The following is a 21,802-nucleotide window of genomic DNA, read 5'->3' as shown; positions in this document are numbered from 1 at the left end:
TGATAAGTATGTGTGAAATTGTGGATTCTTTTATATTTTTATTGGAATGTATAGGCTTTTTAACAATTGCTCATCTATACCACCTTCACACATTTTCATACTAGGTTAATTCTGGTTTTTGCATAGCATTACAAGCAATTTTTATACCATGCATTCTTACGTTTTGTTAGTAATAGCCACTCTAAATATTTGTTCTAGCCTCTCATTTGTCTATTAGCTGTGCTTATACCATCTTTGATGAAGATAAGCTAAAAATTACTTATTATCTCTATTAGTTTTTTCTTAATGAATTCTGACTTGTGTCTTACTTAAGAAAACATTTTCCACTTCAAAATTTTCAACATATTTGCATTTATTTTTTGTGACTATTTTTACAGTTTAGACTTTTATATTTTTCTCTTCAATTCTGAAACTCAATTTTCTGTAGGGCATATAGGAAGGAATTAAACTCTTTTTCTCAAATTTAACCAATCTTCCAGACCATTTATTAAAGAGTCTATCTTTGTCCCATTGATTTGAAATACTGCTTTATTTATAAACAAAAGAAACCTTTTTTTGAGGTTTTGCATAAATGTTTACTTTTTGTTTGTTTATACTTCACTTTATTTTCATAAAACTTCTGTCATTATAATCAAATGATAACAGTATCATTCATAAGCTTATTTTTAAAACATATTTGATTACATGGGGATACCATTTCTCAAACTATAATACAACTGAATTAAGCTAAACAAGATTAAAATTCTCCTTCAAAAAATGGTAAAATGACTAGGTTCTTCTGTTATATATATATATTTTTTACATAATTCACAGAGTGAGCTTCTTTAATATTTATAAAATACTATCTTTCTCAAGAGATTTAAAAACAGCTATCCTGCACCTGGAAGCTAACATATAATGATCCGGGTATGAAACAACTTATATTGGCAAGGAGAAGAGATATGGTTTAGTAATTTTGCAATTATTGTGTCCGTATAGTTTGATTTTTTTGAGAATGTAAGATTGGACAAACTAAACATTTCTCTTGGTAATATAGATGAAGACTTTTTGGACTAAATTCAGCTTTCTGGTGTATCTTCTAAAAACATGATTGTATGATAATTTTTAGTCCAAGGCCCTTTTTTTTTCCTTTGAAGAACAGCAAGAACCATTCTTTACATCGAATTCTTGATAAAGGTACAATATTGACATGAATTTAACGTGAGATGCTGTGAACTGCTTTTATCCACAACATTTTTGCCACCAAATGTGTGGCGTTTTCCTCACATCAGCCAATTCTCCAACTCTCGGTACACCAAGGACGGGTACTACAATTCAATTGAATTCTGACACTAACTATCCAGAGTTAATGCAGACCCCACAGGTTGAGGACTCGGTCCCACAAAACTGCCTTTGTACTAGAGATACCAATGACTACTCCCAGGCCTCCAGTACTTCTGATTGATTGCTATAAATCCGCTTGATAATTTGCTAGAATGATTCACGGAACTCAAGATATTGCTTTACTTACTATTATTCGTTTATTATAAAAGAGAAAACTCAGGAAGAGCCAAATGGAAAAGATGCATAGGACAAGGCATGGGGGAACAGGAGTGGAGCTTCTGTGCTCACTCAAAGCACATCACCACCCCCGCATCTCAATGAATTCACCAACCCAAAACTTCTCCGATGCCCATCATTTAGGGGTTTTTATGGAGATCCCATTACATAGGCATGGCTGATTAAATCACTGGCCATTGGTGATGAACTCAATCTCCAGCTCCTCTGCACTCCCTAGAGGCCAGGGATGAGACCAAAGGTTCCAACCCTGTAATCATGACTTGGGTCTTTCCACAGACCAGCACCTATCTTGAACTATCTAGGGGCCCTCTGGAAATCTAAGAATCATCTTGTTAGCATAAACACAAGAATGGTTTTGAAAAGGGATTATGAATAACGAGAAATGTTCCTGTCATCCTTATCACTTTATGTCAGGGTTTTAGAAGCTCTGAATCAGGAACTAAAGACAAAGACAAAATATATACTTCTTATTGTATCACAGAAGCTTGCATAAGAAATAAAATGCAATTTCTAATAATAGATTCAGATTTCTAATATTTTTATTTATGTGAGAATAAATAATACTAATTTGCACAATTTTAAGACCTATGTATATATTAAAATGTTAAATATGATCTCTTATGAACAAAATTTCACTGTAAAGATAATAAAACAATGTAATAATCTTTATGGTAAGATGTATTGATTAAGCAATGAAATCTAAGCATTGTTTAAGTATTTTGCAAATATAAAATATATTCATAAATGGTGTGGACTATAATCTGGTCTTAATACACATATTACTGATTTATAATTCAAAGTTTTCTTCAACTTTATCTCATTTTATTTATAATTAGAACTTTAAGCTCCGTATTTAAAACCATGAAGATGGCAACAAATGTGTCCTAAGAAACCGAAAAGAGCCAAATAGCCATTTTATGAGGTTATTTTGATTCAAATAAACATTGTTTGGAATATGTCTAAACGAAAGCAGTAATTAATTATATTACATTAGTGTTCTTTTTTGCTATAGTAATTGTAATTGCTTTAGATATTATGGGACCTCTACAGATAGCTTTCAAATATCAATGATATGAACTACTCAATGTATTTATCATATTTTTATATTAATCATTATTTTCTGAACTATTATACACTTAAGATCATTGTTAAAACTCTGGTCTGTCTTCATTACACATAGGCTTTTATAGAATCAGGACTAACTTTCTTTTAACTTGTAAGTCAATATAAGACCACTCATATTTCTTCATAACGATATACCTTATATTCAGTGTGTCTTGAATGTATAAACTCCTAAGCAGGAACATTCTAAAATTAAATTATTTTAATTCATGCATTAGCAATTTAACTTAATAAATAATTATGATTTCACAGGAAAGAAAAGAAGTAATTTGTATTAATTTAGCTTTTTCAAATTAGTTTTAAGACAAGATTATATTTGTCTTTTGATATTGTGTTTGTGAGTAAATAACTGTAGATGCAGATATTATTAAAGTCTAATGTAGTTATTTTTCTTATCAATATTGATGGCTGCCAAGATATAATTAGGAGAATTGCATGACATTTTTTGTACATATAATCACATTTCAAAAGGATTTAATATCCATGTATTTGAGGAAAACATAAGTCATCCACTCCAATGTGAGTGTATCTACACTTGATTTTGCCAAAGAATTTCAATAAAAATTTTAACTTTTGCTAACATGAAATTTAAAGTTATTTAAAAGATAATTAGGAGATTATTGTGAATGTATTAAAATTTAATATTTTAAAACTACATCTTTATCTTTAAATATGCAATTTCTTACACTAGTGTATTTCAAAACAATGCATTTTTGTATGTACACTAAAATGAAAGATGTAGGTAATATAGCCATACAGACTTCCACTGTTTCCAACAAAGATTTCTTTAAAGTGATGTAATACGTCATTGATACTTCAAATGCCTTTATTATAAAGTCTAAACCAGTTCTGTTGCTCTGTCTACCCTGCTTCTCCACATATCACATTTCTAACCATCTTGTAAAAACCTGGGAATGTCCTACCTACCATATGGTGTTGGCTTGGGTGCTTATATCTTAGTACACTGATGTAACTGAAGCCAATTTTGTATCGAAGCAATTCTGAAGAGTTAAAATGCTGGATATTTGTATCCATGGTCCTTAAGAAATTAAGTTAAATGGAGAAGTCCATGACAGAAACTGAACGGGAGTCTGTTCGCCAGACTCAGGTTTCTTCTTCTGTGCCTGAGATAGGTTAATCATCTGCTGCCTAAAAAGACTTGATGTCTGGCACCATCCCAAGCACAGAAATATCCACCTAGGCATACTTTGCCAAGCAAACATATTCCTTTGAGTCTATAACATCAAATCCAATATTTGGTTATAAATTAGAGTGGTAAGAGGATGAACATAGATATATGTATGCTTTATAACATTCCCAGCTAAAGTTTTAGAATCTTTGAAGTCATGAACTATTTCTTCTATTCTGTTTTTTTTTTAAGATTTTTATTTATTTATTTGACAGAGAGAGAGAGAGAGAGAGAGAGAGAGTGAGAGAGGGAACACAAGCAGGGGGAGTGGGAGGGGGGGAAGCAGGCTTCCCGCCAAGTGGGGACCCCGATGCAGGGCTCAATCCCAGAACCCTGGGATCATGACCTGAGCCGAAGGCAGACACTTAATGACTGAGCTACCCAGGCACCCCCTTCTATTCTGTTTTTAACCCAGAAGACAACAATAAAAAAAAGTACTAGATAAATGCTTGCTTAACTTTAAAAACTATAAAAATAATTATGTCATGGAACTGCAAGAATTAAATGATAAATATATGTAAAATGATTAGAATACAACAGAACACAGGACATAGTATTTTATAAACAGCATTTTATAGAGAGAGCAGCTGCCACCATTGTGAAGTATATTAAAGTTAGTATTAATCAGACACATTTACTTGTGTCAGGGAGCAAAAATTCCTGTTCCTTTCGAGATCCTTCTAACTGGACTAAAAACCAAATTGACATGAGATAGATTAACAGGAGAAAATCAGATTTAATTTTATACATATGGGGAATTCACACAGACATGGAAATTCTAAATACGGTGATGGTATTGCATAATGAGGTATATATGTCAATCTGAACTAAGAAGGGGGTAGAATCTGGAACTTCGAAGGAAAGGAATGCAAATCACAGGAAGTTGAAAAAGGTAAATATTTGGTAAACAAATGCTTACTGGTCCACTCAGAAGCAATGGGACATGGAGGACTTTGGTCAAATAGGTTTTGCTCCGTTCTTGTCTGTCTACCATACCTAGTTTATATCATAATGTAGATATTTATGGTGATAGCTTTTTTCCTGGAGCTGTTTCTCTACCTAAATTCTTTTCAGGTAGTTGAGGAGGAGAAAAAAAGAGCTTTTCCTGATTCTGCTGGGTTTCAATTGCTTTTTAACTCAAAATAATCTTCATATCAAAGTGGCCCGTGTTTGGGTGGCCTGCACCTGGACCCTACACTTACCTTAAGAATCCACATTTCTCTTTAAAGAACAAAATAAGGACTGAATTACCTTTGATTAGTTTTGGTTTCTAGATTGTGTTTCCCCTTGAATACAAGGGTTAGTTTAGTTTGAACAATGTTGGTCCCAGGTTTTATTCAAATTTATTTGCAATGACCAAATATTCCTGATAAATTGAAGCAACTTCTAAAATAGTTAATTGGGGTAATAGAAGAAAAATTTGAGTCAACCCCCGCCCCCCAAAAAAGTTGGGGGAGTGGCAATGAAAAAATTTAAATAGGAACAACTTAGAAATGTCAGCCACACCTGAACGTTTTATAAATTCCTCAGGTTTTGTACTGCTACAGACTGAGGACCTGGTAAATTTTCAGTCAGCAATTTAATCAGGCTCTCTTCAAAGGAAAAGTATTCAGGTATATGTAGTTGGACTTATACTGAGAAAACTGAAGAGTTATGATGGGATGAAAGGCACAGAACAAGTTATGAGAGATAGCATATATCAAACTAAAGAGTGGTTCTGCCAGTAATAGGGAGCCACTGTAGGATTTTAAATAGGTAATGACATTATAAGATTGCATTTTAAAGAAGGTATTTTGGATTCATTAGGTTAAATTTATATGTTCACTTATTTGACAAATATTCATTGTTACATGTGCCAGAGACTGTTCATAGATGTTCAGAATAGCAAGGTTAGCAGGACAATTTGACAATAAACAAGTAAAAAAATAAGTAATAAGATTTTAGACAGTGTTAATATCATGAAAGTAATCAGTATAATTAAGTGATACCATGTGATTGATGGGTGTGATCAACAGTTGGCAACACTAAATAGCACAGTAAATGAAGATCTTGCTAAAGCGTAATGTCAGATTTGAGACCAGAATGAAAGGAAGGAAGTCATCACTCGAAGGGCTGGGGCCAGAGAAAGAACAAGTACAAAGAGCTGGAGGAAGAGCCAGGCATGTTAGAGGAATGGAATGAAAGCCAATGTGGATACAGCAAATTATATGAGGATAAAAGTGGAGCAATTGGAGATTTAAAAGTTAAACAAATCATGTACAGTGTCATAGCAGAAGACCTCGGAAAGACTACCATTTCCTCTTAAGAATGGGAATCTACTGGTTGATGTTTAAAAATAAAGTAATATGGTCTTAATTACATGTTTAAAACATAAGTTTAGGGGGCGCCTGGGTGGCACAGTGGTTAAGCGTCTGCCTTCGGTTCAGGGCGTGATCCCAGCGTTATGGGATCGAGCCCCACATCAGGCTCCTCTGCTATGAGCCTGCTTCTTCCTCTCCCACTCCCCCTGCTTGTGTTCCCTCTCTCGCTGGCTGTCTCTATCTCTGTTGAATAAATAAAAAAAAATTTAAATTAAAAAAAATTAAAACATAAGTTTAGGAGCTGACTGAACTATGAATGAGAATGTATGGAATAGGGCAACTAGTCAGGGAGCTATCACACGTGTCCATGTGAAAGTTAGTGGTGGTTTGTCCTAAGTGGTAACAGAGGGGATGGTGAGCCTAGAGGTAGAGCTGTCAGCACTCATGGATAGGATGCATGAGGGGGTAGAAGAGAAAAAGACAAATTGAAGATGATTCCAGGGCCTTAAACTAAGAAAGCAGATGACTATGGTACATCATTAACTGAAGAACAGAAGTAAATTTGGGTACATATAATTAAGGTCACACCCTATATGTAATATGGCTCATGAAATGATGCAAGAATCATTTCAGGGCTATGATGATGGAAAATGAGTCCAGATTATACACAGACTACAAAGAAAAAGGAAGTAACTATGTCTTTCTCCATTTAAAAAGTCTTCATTTTCTAAGATTAACTGCTCTCAAGTCTGCTCTTCCATTTCGTAAAGCTCTAATAGTCTATAGTTTTCCCAAAGTAGTAATACTGACTTTACTAGGTTACTGTGAGAAATAAATCAGATAGAAATGAACTTTGTATGGTCAGAAAATATGAAAGAGCCCTTTATGTAAATATATTGGCAAATTTTAATATTACAATATAGTAATACGTAAAGTGATGTATAAACATTATTTATTGAATACATTTATTTATTGAATAAATTTTAATTATAATTTATTATGTGTTTGATAGTACTCTAGATATATTTAACATAGAAGAGAAAAAGACAAATAATTACCCTGCTCTCATAGAGTATTCCATTAAGAAGTCTATTAAGTTTAGATAGAAGAGCAAAATAAGCAAATAATATGTAAATAAATTATTCATTCAACAAAGATTTATTGAGCACCAACAACATTCTGGGCATTGCTACAGAAGCAGGAAGTATAGAAGTGAGCGAAACAGACAAATCTCTTCTCTCATGAAAATTATGTTGAGGAAGGCAAAGAAACAATAAAACAGATTAGACTAAATCCTGGGACAAGGTTTCTAATAGAATGACGTGATAGATGTAATGGGTGACAATTTTGATTAGTTAAAAAGCAAATCACATGTTTCACTGGTACTCACTGGGACTCATTGGGAGTCTCCTTAGAATGTGTCTACCATAGTCCCCAAACACTGAGCCCAAAACTTTTCAGATATTCTAAAACATACAAGGATGTTTAACAATGTTGATATGTTTTCAATAAATTTAAATTTTTATATAATTTTCACAGAGAATATACAATGTGAATTTTAATATTTAAGGAAACTGAGTTTTAGTGTACCTTTTTAAAGATAACATTTACATTTTAATAATATATTGCTTTAGAGTAAAATATCTTATATTTAATATGATGAAAAGTTATAATGTTAAAGAGAAAATTCTTTTGAGTTTACCTAAACAGAAATCACAGTATAAAAGCAAGAAAGAACCTGAAAGATTATTAATGACTTATTGTTATTTGTCTCTTCAGAAGACTAAAGGAAACACTGCAGTTAATACCGTATTCATTTTACCAACTCTCTTTCCACTGACACTCTTCTAGTGTTCCAGACTGGGGCCACACAAGTCTCTCCACTGAGGGCGACTGAGCTAAAATCCTGAATCAATTATATGATGCAAGTTAATATAACCTAAGTCCCTTTCTCAGGAGGAGCAGGGTAAAGTAATGGAAAGTGAGTGGACTTGAAAGTCAGACAGATGTGACTGGAATCCCACTTATTAGCTGAGAGTATTTGGTTAAATTCTTGAATCTTACAAAGGCTTAAATTCCTCATCTGTAAAATGGAGATAACAGTATCTCTCTTACAGAGTTATGGCAAGCCTGGAATGAGATAATATATGTAATTCACTGAATATAGTGTCTTACACATAGAAACTGAACTCAATACATTTTAGATTTTCCCAGAATTAATAAAATTGTCTTTTTACCCACATTGGTCTCCATTTTATTACATCCTTAACACCAGAAAATTGTGATGGTTATTTAATCAACAATTTTACTGTTGACTGATAAATCAGACACATTATACATCATCATTTCTTAATTATTTTAATGGTAGCTTTTAAAACGAAAGGTCACTTAAAATAACAATTCTTTTGTTTGGGTGTACTTATTTCTAAATTTCAAGATAAATGATTTCCACTTTGCTCCTAAAAACTTAGCAGATAACTCTCCTCATCAAATGGCCCTGCCCTGTTTTATCAACAAGATTTTCTATCATTCTTTAACAGTCATAATATTTTCCTCATTGCACCATCACTATCTGTATCTCTGAGAATGCTATCTCTTCTTCATGTCACTCTTTTTCAACTCTTCTTCAGCTGTTTGAAACCCACTCTGCTCAACGCATGCTGCAGACATCAATCTGCATTCTCCTAGAACCATCCACCTTTCTATCTCGCAGAACAATGTTGATCGGGAGTTCCTTGAGATAGGGCTTATTTCCCCATTTCTATCCCCTTATATTTAGGATAGAGCACTAAATAAATAACTGATGGAATAAAAATAAAACCCAAAATGTTCAAAGTAAAATACATAGGTATCTGCTGATATATTTTACTAGTGTGTAGGATTACAAAGAACTCTTGAAATCTATTATGGACTGAATGTTTGTGCTCCCCCTGCCTCAAATTCATATGCTGAGGCTGTAGCCCCAACATTATTAGACTGTATTTGGGGAGAAAGTGATAAAGGCTAAATGAGGACATAAAGGTGGGGGTCTAATTGGATAGGGCTGATGTCCTATAAGAAGAGGAAAAGACACCCAAGTTCATTCTCTACCATGTGAGGAGACAGTGAAAAAGAGGCCTTCTCTGCAACCCAGGAAAAGAGTTCTCATCAGGAATCAAATTGGCCAGCAACTTGATCTTAGATTTCCCAGCCTCCAGAATAGGGAGAAAATAAATTTCTCTTACTTAAGCTTGTCTGTGGTATTTTGCTATGGCAGCTCAAGCTAAGACAAAACCCAATTAAACTTTATAGAATATGGATTTTATGCTTTATATTATATTCTTTAAGAATTATCCCTTCACTTGAATAACCCTGCTAGTAAAATATGTATAATTAGTTTACTAAAGCAAAATTAGTATTAATAAATTATGGAAAATAAAATTGTGTTTGGCATTTGAGATTTAGCTAAATGATGTACAGATGTAAATGCATAGATTCTATTAAAAATTCCACTGGATGCCAAGGATCCCAGATAGAATTGAGCTGCCTCCAGTTTTATACATCCATTACAGAATTAGTTCTACTTAGGGTATTTTCACTAAACAGAGTGCATTTTTGAGACCCAAATTATATCACTTAATAAAATTCTGGACGATGGAAAATAGTTTCTCTAAGGAACCCACAGTGAAAACAGCATGCATGAAGATACTTGTTTCATGAATCTACTTTGAAATTGAATCCTCCTAATATATTATTGATGTAAGACTTTGGGCTCCAAATTTTAAAACATACTAACAAAAAACTCTTAAGTATCAATAAGAATCTTTCCCAAAAAAACAACAATCTCTACTTATAATCTATACATCATTCCAAGTATGAAATGACATTGTTAATCTACTTTTATCTCAATCTCTTTCAGTTCATCTCCATAGTCCTTGATATAAGCAGGCCTATAGATTAGAAAGTTTTTAGTCTTCTATCTGATTTATTGAAGAAAACATCCTTTTTCTTAACTTCGCATTTAAGATCTAAACTTAAACTTCTGAAGTATGTGTAACAGAAAGTACCTTCATATTAATTCAGGATAACCTGGAGGGAATTATACAAGGTAAATTTTCTCATCTCAGCCTTATACACACGGTAAAAAATTGGTATCACCCTTGTTTTAGAAAACAAACAATGGAGCAAAGAATTGAAAAATAATGTGCTCAAAGTCCTATTTTCAGTAAGTGGTAGAGATAAGATTTGAATTGGAATTCCTTTAGAAGCCCTAATACTTTTTTAAGATTTTATTTATTTATTTGAGAGAGAAAGAGAGTGTGTGCATGATGCAGGGGGAGGGGCAGAGGGAGAGGGAGAAGCAGACACCCTGCTGAGCAGGGAGCCCCATGTGGGATTCGACGCCAGGACCCTGAGTTCATGACCCAAGCCAAAGACAGACGCTTAACCCAATGAGCCACCCAGGCACCCCTAGAAGTCCAGATACTTTTTTACAAAATTGAGGAGTAGATGATGATGATGCTAAAGATTAAAAAAAAAAAGCTTTTTCCGCAAATCTCTTACAATATTAACGGATAGATATTCTTCCACCTAAACACTTAAACACAATTCAAGATGTTTACAAAAGATATTAAGTTATGTGTCTACAAGTAGAAGATAAAATCAAAGAAGGGGGAGAAAATACACATAACGGAAGCCACAGAACAGTTCAGAAGCAAAACCATTTAGCCAAAATTGTTTATTTCTCATCCGAAACATAGTAACGACATGTTATATGTAGTGTAGGGATGTTTTTCCTGGCATTCCACAATGCCACAATTTGTTAAGTATTATTATTTTAAGTATTACTTTCATCCCAATTTTAAAATAAGGAAACTTGAGTTTAAGGCCATTTAGTGACTTATCCAAGGTCACTTAGCCAAAAGATGTCAGTGCTGGATCAAGAATCAAACATTTCTACTCCTGTTCCAGAAACATTTTTCTTAAAATCTTCAGTGCTAGAACAAATGTCACCTCCTCTTCCACAAAGCTGCGCCTAAAATTGCCTTCAAGCTATAAGTAATCCATACATCTTACAATAAGAAATGCTAATATTCATTAATCAAAGCTCTTGTTTATTGGATTTGTTATCAAAGTAAAAAACACACTTTTAATAAATATTTAATTCCCTCCTAAGGGCACCAAACAAATAATACCATTCATCTTCTACCTCTTGTACACACAGGCACGGAAAGGTTACTGAGGAATAAAGTGCTTTCAGGGTTCAATATTAGATGTTTAGATTTACAAATTCTTGGTGGTAGCAATGCTAGTAATATAGCCCATTTGTCACTTTTTATTTTAAACTCAGAATGGAAATAATATAATCTCTCACTCTCACAGTACATACTGAGTTATGAAACCAATAAAATTTAGATCAAATATTAAGTAAAAGGACTGACATAGGCAGAACAATGAGTACAGACTAATATAAACTTACTAAAACTTTAATTTGAAACAAAACACAAAGAAAAAGAGCTACTGAAAGTGTTTAACACTTCCACAGTTACATCACCAGCTACAGGACTGGCATAAAGATGCAGCATTAACATGCTTATAATAGGTTTTAAAGACGTTTGAAAGAGAAATTAAAGTCTTGTATAGTACTGAGGGCTTTAAAGACTGTAAAATGTTGCCTTTTGTAAAAAAAAAATGTTGCTTTTTTGTTTTGTGAATGAAATTTTCACAAATGCAGAAATGGCATCACACATTGTACAATCTAATGATTACTCATATTGCTTGTAAGTTGGAACTCTTTTTTTGCTCATTAGGCAGATACTGGAAATAATTAGTAATTAGGGTACCACTAGTGTCACACTGCTTCCAGTCCTGTCTTTCAATAAAATCACATTTTGATTAATTAATTGCCTTTTCCTTTTTTTTTTTTTTTTTGCTTCTATTATTGCCCAGAAGAACGTCTCTTATCATTATGTATTTCCAAACAGAAGCAGACCAAGAGGAATTCATTAATGTCCTTCTTTTACAGGATAATATTTGTAAGTTTGAATAACTTAGTTACTGATGACAGTTCAACACATTAGGTTAATTATAAGACATAGAAAACAGGATTTAATTTGATCTTAGCCATCTCTTGCCATAGCTCATTGAGTTAAGAGATATATTTAATGAGTAATAATACTTGCCACTGGCAAGACAACAAATCCTAGAGTTCATTAAAATCCATTATATGACTATTTTATTTTAATTTTTTCATGAAATTCTGATTAGGTTGACATATTTTTCTTTGTATTTATACGGCTCATCTTTTTTTATTTTTTAATTATAACCATTGTATCTTCCTTGGTTGCTCAAGGACAGTTAGCCATTAAATATGAAAGACAATAAAAATACAGAAATCTCATCTTCTGTTTCAGACAGAAGGATATTGTCATTCTAAATGGATTTTACATATTTACATGCAAAAAGAAGTGCATTTTAAGAGAGTGGCTAGTAGTCAGTTACAGATTCCACTCAATTTTCTTTTCTTTTTTATTTTAAAGATTTTATTTATTTATTTGACAGACAGAGACAGCCAGTGAGAGAGGGAACACAAACAGGGGGAGTGGGAGAGGAAGCAGGCTTCCAGCAGAGGAGCCTGATGTGGGGCTCGATCCCATAACGCCGGGATCATGCCCTGAGCCGAAGGCAGACGCTTAACGACTGAGCCACCCAGGCGCCCCAGATTCCACTCAATTTCTTCCTTGGAATTTAACCTATCAGACTTCAGGTTTTCTATATGTAAAATGGTGAAAGTTAAAAATCTCAAATAAACAACCTAGCTTTACACCACAACAAACCAGAAAAAGAACAAATGAAGCCTCAAATTAGCAGAAAGAAGAAAATAATACAGATCACAGCAGAAATAGAGACTAAAATGACAATAGAAAAGACCAATGAAATCAAGAGCTAGTTCTTTGAAAAGATAAACAAAATGACAAAACTTTTTAGCTAGACTTACCAAGAAAAAAAGAGGACTCAAATAAATAAAATCAGAAATGAAAGAGGAGATATTCCATTTGATACCACAGAAATACAAAGGATCTTAAGAGACTACTATGAAAAATTATATGCCAACAAATCGGGCAACCTAGAAGAAACAGATAAATTTCTAGAAATATTCAAGCTTTCAAGACTGAATCATGAAGAGATGAAAATCTTTTTTTTTCCCCTAAAGATTTTTTATTTTTTATTTATTTATGTGACAGAGAGACAGCCAGAGAGAGAGGGAACACAAGCAGAGAGACTAGGAAAGGAAGAAGCAGGCTCCCAGCAGAGGAGCCCAATGTGGGACTCGATCCCAGATCGCTGGGATCACGCCCTGAGCTGAAGGCAGACGCTTAACGACTGCGCTACCCAGGCGCCCCAAGAGATGAAAATCTGAACAGAGCGATTACTAGTAAGGAGATTGAATCAGCTATCAACAGCTCCCCCCCCCACCCCCCCCACCCCCCGCCCAGTCCCCGCCCAGGACTAAGTAGCTTCACTGGTGAACTCTACCAAACATTCAAGACTTAACACCAATTCTTCTCAAATTTCTTCCAAAAAGAAGAGAAGTGGGAACATTTCCAAATACATATTACAAGGCCAGCACTATCTTGATAACAAAACCAGACAAGAACACCAAAAGAAAAAAAAAATTACAGGCCAATATCTAGAGGCCAATATTCCTGATAAACATAGATGCAAAAATCTTTAACAAAATATTAGCAAACCAAATTCAGCAATACATTAAAAGAATCATATACCATGATCAAGTGGTATTTATTCCAGGGATGCAAGAATGATTCAGCCTCCACAAATCAAACAATGTGACACACTATATTAACAAAATGAAGGATACAAATCCTATGGTCATCTCAATAAATGCTGAAAGGGGGTTTGACAAAACTCAACATTCATTTATGATAAAAACTCTCAGTGAAGTGGCTATATAGGCAATGTACCTCAATATAATAAAGGCCATATATGACAAGCCCATAGCTAACAACATACTCAATAGTAAAAAGCTGAAAGCTTTTCCTCTAAGATCAGGTACAGCACGAGGATGCCCCACTCTTCCCACTTTTATTCAACATAGTATCGGAAATTCTAGCCAGAGTGATTAGGCAAGTAAAAGAAATAAAAGGCATCCAAGTTGGTAAGGTATAAGTTAAACTCATTCTTCACAGATAACACAGTATTATATACGGAAAACCCTAAAGACTCCACACACACACACACACACACACATACACACGAAACAGAATAAATAAATTCACCAAAGTTGCAGGATGAAAAATCAATACACAAAAATCTGTTTTTGCTATACATGAATAATAAATTATGAAAGGGGCCACTGGTGGCTTCCTCGGTTAAGTGTCTCCCTTCAGCTCAGGTCATGATTCTGGGGTCCTGGAATCCAGCCCTCTGGCAGGCTCCCTGCTCAGCAGGGGGTCTGCTTTTCCCTCTCCCTGTTCCCCTCCCCCTGCTTGTGATCTCTCTCGCTCACTCTCTCTCAAACAAGTAAATAAAATCTTTTCAAAAAAAAAAAAAATAAACTATGGGAAAGAAAATTTAAGAAAACAATCCCACTTACAACTGCATAAAAAAGAATGAAAAAATTTAACTAAGGAGGTGAAATAACCATACTCTGAAAATTATAAGTCACTGATGAGATAAATTGAAAAAGACACATAAATAAAAAGATATTCCATGCTCATGGATTGGAAGAATTAATAATGTTTAAATGTCTATATTACCCTAAGGAACCTACAGATTCAGCGAAATTCCTATCAAAATTCCAGCACATTTTTCACAGAAATAGAACAATCCTAAATTTTATATGGAACCACAAAAGACCTAGAGGAGCCAAAGCAGTCTTGAGAAAGAAGAACAAATCTGAAGGCATCAACACTCCCTGATTTCAAACTATATCACAAAAGTATAGTAATCAAAACAACATGAAACCAAGAGACAGAAAAATAGACATATAGATCAATGGAACAGAACAGATAGCCCACAGATAAACCCATGCATATATTGGTCAATTAACTTATAACAAAGGAGGCAAGAATATACAACTGGGGGGCAAGACAGTCTTTTCAATTAATGGTGCTGGAAAAACTGGACGACCACATGCGAAAGAATGAAACCGGACATCTTACACAAAAATTAACTTAAAATAGATTGAAGGCTTAAATATTGCACCTGAAACCATAATACTCTTAGAAGAAAACATAGGTAGTTAAGCTCTGTGACATCAGTCTTGCTATGATTATTCAAATTTGACACCAAAAGCAAAGGAAACAAAAGCAAAAATCAACAGGTGGGATTACATGAAACTAAAAACCTATTGCACAGCAAAGAAAACCATCAACAAGGTGAAAAAGCAACCTACTAAATTGGAGAAAATATTTGCCAGTCATATTTCTGATAAGAAGTTAATATCCAAAATTAATTTTTATTTATTTATTTTATTTTTTAAAGATTTTTATTTATTCACTTAAGAGAGAGCGAGAGAAAGGGAGCATGAGCTGGGTGAGGGGCAGAAGGAGAAGCAGACTCCCTGCTAAGCAGGAGACCTGACCCAGGGCTCAATCCTAGGACTCTGGGATCATGACCCAAGCCGAAAGCAGATATTTAACCCACTGAGCCACCTAGGTGCCCCCAAAATAAATTTTTAAAAACTCATATAATTCAATAGCAAGAAAAACAAAAAAACAAAAACCAAACAATCTGATTGAAAAAAACGGACAGATAATCTGGATAGACATTTTTCCAAAGAAGACATCCAGATGGCTAAGGTACATGAAAAGATCCTCAGCATCACTCTTCAGGGAAAAGAAAATTAAAGCCATAATGAGGTATTACCTCATAGCTGTTTAGAATGGCTATTATCAAAAAGCCTACAAATAGCAAGTGTTGATGAGGATGTGGAGAAAACGGAGTCCACATGCATGGGAATTTAAATTGGTATAGCCACTATGAAAAACACTACGGAGGTTCCTCAAAAAACCGAAAAAAAAAAAAAAAATAGACCGATCATATTATCCAGCAATTCTATTTCTGGGTATTTATCCAAAGAAAATGAAAACACTAACTTGAAAAGCTATATGTACCCCTCATTCATTGCAACATTACTCACATAACCAAGATATGGAAACAACATTAAGGGTCCAACGATACATGAACAGAAACGGTGGTATATATATGCAATGGAATATTATTCAGCCATACAAAAAAATGAAACCTTGTCATTTGTACCAACATGGATGGACCTTGATGGTATTACGCCAGGTGAAATAAATCAGACAGAGAAAATCAAATACCATATGATCTCATTTACATATGGAATCCGCTCCCCCCTCCAAGAGAAAAGAAAGAAAAAGAAAACAAAACAAAACAAGTTCATAGAAAGAGAGAATAGATTGGTGGTTGCCAGAGGCAAGGGGTGGGGAGTGGACAAAATGAGTGAAGAGAGTCAAAAGATAACTTCCAGTTATAGAATAAATGAGTCATGGGAATGTAATATACCACATGACAATTATAGTTATCAATACTGTATTGCATAACCAAGAGTTGCTAAAATAGTAAATCTCAAAATTCTCATCACAAGAAAAAAAATCTATAACTAGACTTAGGGTAATGAATGTTAATTAGACTTATTGTGATGACCATTTGCAATATTTATAAATATTGAATTGTTATGCTATATACCTGAAACTAATATAATGTTGTATGGTAATTATACCTCCATAAAAAGAGAGGAGAGAGAAGACAAATCAATGAAATGCAATGGAGAATAAATGTTTAATAGTTAAACATTTGCAATATTTTCTATTCTCATTCTTTGTGAGTCAAAACTATTTTAATCATAGATCACTTTCTGTGTGAATTTTAAAAAGGACACAATATAACCAATTTATGTCTATATAAGAGCATTAAGGAGGCTTTCTCGGTCAAAGACTTAGGAACAAGGCATAGTCAAAAAAGACGGTTCAAAATGCTGGGGCACTGCTGTTTGTAGAGTAAGCCTAAAAGTACATGAAGATTTGGCTACCTTTGTATTCTGATTTAACCCAACTCATTAGTCCAAATTACAGATGTAAAATATGTCATTTTATCCTCATTACTCTTATTTTTTTGAAGACTTGAAAAACCTTGTTATTCAAACTACCCTATTAGTATGCATATAACCCACAGAGAATCCAAGCTAACCGTTGGCAAAAATATTCAAGTAAGAAGGACTAATTTTCAGAGTACTTTAAATTTTCCTTCCATGCAATTTGTTTCACAACTTAAATTCCAATTGCAGTTACACTCTTGGATTATTTCCTTCCTCTTTCTAATCAATAACTTTGAAGGAAATTAAGTCAACTTGGAAATAGGGGTATTTTAATTTAACATGTGTATGTTACTCTGGGAAGTTGATATTATTACCATTCTCATAAGAAAAGTAGTTGCCAAGGAGACAGAGCTGATCATCAGCAAAACAAACATTTGAACTCAGGTCTCTTTGAGTCATTTAACTTTAACTGAAGCCTTGATAGTGTTTGTTCCAGTAAAGGAATTCCTGACATTATCAAATACACAGAGCAAAGATTAACAAGTCAATCCCTTTCCCCTTCCCATCTCTTAGTATCCGTAAACTTCTGCTACTAACTAGTCTATTAGATGCACACACACACACACACACACGCACGTGCACACACACACAATCCTAGAAAGGAAGCATTCTTGTTCTTTTCAAAGTACAGTAAAAGCCAAATAACAGTAACTACTGCATCTCCTTTTATTTTACATAGTACTTGGAGAAGCCAGTTGTTGACTCATTGAAAAATAAGAACTGAAAGCCTGAAACTGAGAAAAAGTGGTGGCTGAGCGATTAAGAAATTCAATAAAGCTTTCATGAGTTTCAGTCCAAAAAGGAAAGTAATTAAGAGCTCAGAGCTCGCAGGGTGCAGGGTCTAGTCTTCATGTGGTGACCAACATCATGAACATAGCTAGCACCTAGATCTTGGTGTTTAAAAACAATTCTTCACTAAAAGGGACTAGAATTCCTTGGAGAATTGACTAATTTCAAAACTAGGAAAGGGAAAGAACACGATGATCCTGAAACATCATCTTGCCTAAAGAATGAATAAAAATGTTCAAAAGACACTGAAACTAGCAAAAAGGTGATCCTACCAATCAAATCTTGGACAAATGTATCTTCAAAGTAGTTTTGAAAAGCACCAGTTTATAGTATATTGGATAAAATTGGAATATCAAGAGTTATCTTAAAGCTTTGGTAATTAGGAATGTGTTCAATTGGTGCAAGGAGAACCTACATAAATTAATGGACCACAACATTTAATTTATGTCAAAAATGGCATTTCAGAACAGTAGGAAAATTTTCATACTAATATGGAATATATGTTCATTGATACGTAACTCATACTATACACACACAGAAAAGCAATTATATGTAAATTGCATATTTAAATGTGAGAGGTAGGGGCCCCTGGGTGGCACAGTTGGTTGAACTGCAGACCCTTATTTTGGCTCAGGTCCTGATCTCAGGGTGAGGGGATCCAGCCCTGAGACTGGCTCTGCACTCAGCTCGGAGTCTGCTTGAGATTCTCTTTCTCTCCCTCTGCCCCGCCCCACCATGCAGACAAGCACATGCGCGCGCACTCTCTCTCAAATAAATACATGAATCTTAGAAATAAATAAATAAATGTGAGAGGTAGAGTATTATGCTTTTAAGAAATATTAATAACAAAGTAAAAGAATAATAAATGGCATATAAAATAAATGTATATTGGGGGTGGGAATACCAGTTTTATTATAATATAATTCACATATAGTAAAATTTAAAAATTTGACTACCTCCTGGAATATCACTTCTGCTCTCTGAAATTGCATGTAGAGCATGAGAAGATGGGGTCAAGTTATGTCAGAAAATCAAAACTTGCTAGCTGATACGTAACAGCACATAGCAGGAAACTGCAGTGGGCACCAGTTTGAATGTCAGTTCAGACTTCTTCACCGAGAGTTCCCCACCCACAGGTTTGGTTCCTTGCATCAATGTTTTTTTGTGTTTTGTTATTGTTTTTTTCCCCCCTCTGATTCTACTTCCCTGGATGCAGGTGACTGAATACAGGTGGAAAAATCACCTAAACTGGGACATCTTGATTCAATCTCTTTTAATAACACACTTTATGTCATAATTTTATCTAGGATATTTTGGTCTGTATGTGTGTGCATGAGAGTTAGAAAAGGAAGAGTAATATAGGTTTTTTCCAAGGTGAAACTATTTATTATGGGATAATATATCTACTCTGATACCAAGAAATTTAGATTTTAGAAATTAGGGTATTTTGGTTAACTGGTTATCTTTATACCTAATTAGAGATACAGATCCAAATCAAAGGAAAACTTCTAAATGACATAAATTGCAGGCTTATAAATAGAATAAACTAGAGTTAAGGCTATAACTATTTGTTCTCATTGACCAATAAAGTCATCTTAATTGTAGATTTACACTTCAGCAGCCCATTATATTATGATGGAAGTTTGTACCAACACTAAGTGTTTATACAGAATGCATATCCCTGAATTGTCTTTGCAAGCCTTTCATTACTGTGTATAAAAAGCACCCCCTTAAAGTGACTTATAATTTAGCTGCAATTTTTAGTTAACAAGCAATCTTAATGACTGTGTATAATGTTAACTATAAACATAACACAAAGGTTATAGAATAATGTGCATGTCACAGGAGCAAAATTATGGTAAAAAACCCCATTCTTTATATTTTTGTATATTTAAGAACTACAAAGCTCTACTTTTTTAGAAATTAAAACAAAACAAAACACTGAATTTAAGGAAGGTTTTAGGGATGGTGTGTGCGTGTGTGTCTGTGTGTGAACAAACTTGCTTCAGAACACTATAAAAAGAAACAAAATGAAAAGCATTTTATATTAAACAAAATTATTGGTTGAAATACTCTCACTAGTTTCTTGTAGACCAAGTAAGTTACATTTTAACTATGATGCTATAAGTCACTGGGTAAACAATAAAAACTAAATTTCAGTGTTTTCCATCCTTTGTATAAATTGGGCTAACTATAATGTAAAGAAAAGTAGCTAATGGTCATTAATTGCTCAAATAGAAATCTTCTCACCCCTTTCTGCTTTGCCACCTAGTAATAGAGACAGTGTTAATTTCATATGCAACAACTAGATGCTTAGATCCAAGTCAGTATTGTTCAAAAGGTGCTAAATTTGTGGTTAGATTGGGGTTATATCTTTTCTCTGTTATTGGCCAGCTATGTGACAAAAAAGAAATTATAGTTTTTCTAAATGTTATTTTCTTAATTTAGGAACTGTAGATAATATACCTTTCTTGAAAAACTATTTTAACAACTAACTAAAACATTAAATATAAAGTTCGTGACATAAAAATGTCTGTAGATAATCTTTTCTTATTTGCAGAGATGCACTTGAGATCCTGATAATACTGTCATTCATTTAACATTTTCAAATTTAGGTTTTAGAAATACAGTGGTGAACAAAATCTTGTTATTTTGAAATTTGCATTGTAGTAAGTAGGTAGATAATTAAAAACATGAATTATAATTATTTATGATAAATTTTGTAAAATAATAAATAGGACAAGGTCATAAAGAATAGATAGAACAAGATGGTCTGGGATTGCCTTCCTGAGTAAATGATATTTGAATGGGCTGATAAAGAGCTATATATATGGGGACTTTGGAAGAGAAAGAAGGAACAAATTGCTTAATTGATGTAAGAGAGAAGTTGGAATATGTTGTTGAAAAGTAATCAGCTCCCAGTTTATGTGGGGTCTTGTGAGCCTTGTTTAAGAGTCTGATCATTTTATAAGTGAAATGAAAACTTTTGAAAATTTTAAGCAGAAGAGTAGTATGGTTTATAAGGTTCTATACAATCTGTGTTTGCTGTTGATACATTAGAAGAAGGTGAATAGAAAAGGAGGACCAGTTAAAGGATTATTGACATAATCCATTGATAGAGCATGTATTCCAGTATTAGAAGGCTAGAAATATAAATGCCCCCAGAAGAGGTTAAAAAAAATAAACTCAAAGGGGGGCCTGGGTGACGCAGTCCTTAAGTGTCTGCCTTCGGCTCAGGGCGTGATCCCAGCGTTCTTGGATCGAGCCCCACATCAGGCTCCTCCGCTAGGAGCCTGCTTCTTCCTCTCCCACTCCCCCTGCTTGTGTTCCCTCTCTCGCTGGATGTCTCTCTCTGTCAAATTAATAAATAAAATCTTTAAAAAATAAATAAATAAAAATAAATAAACTCAAAAAAGTCAACCATTTGATTTCTTCTCATCTGTGCCAAGAAGCCCAATTTTCTTAGAAAAAGTTACATGTAAACAATAGAGAGCAAACACACTCTAGGTTATCAACCCCTATGAACTCTCTCACTCTTATCCATTGCACAGTAGCAATTTGAAACCTATCAACAATCCTAAAACAGTGACTCCAAATAAAATAAAAGCCATTAAATCAGTACACTATAATCTTCCTGATACCAAAGTCTGTATCATTCTCTCATGTTAGATAATTTCTTCCTTCTCTGAAACAATCCTGCTTCTCAACTTCATAATTTCA

The sequence above is a fragment of the Ursus arctos genome, unplaced genomic scaffold (genome assembly GCF_023065955.2).
Source record: "Ursus arctos isolate Adak ecotype North America unplaced genomic scaffold, UrsArc2.0 scaffold_9, whole genome shotgun sequence".
Classification (NCBI taxonomy): domain Eukaryota; kingdom Metazoa; phylum Chordata; class Mammalia; order Carnivora; family Ursidae; genus Ursus; species Ursus arctos.
Note: the sequence above shows the minus strand (reverse complement) of the source record.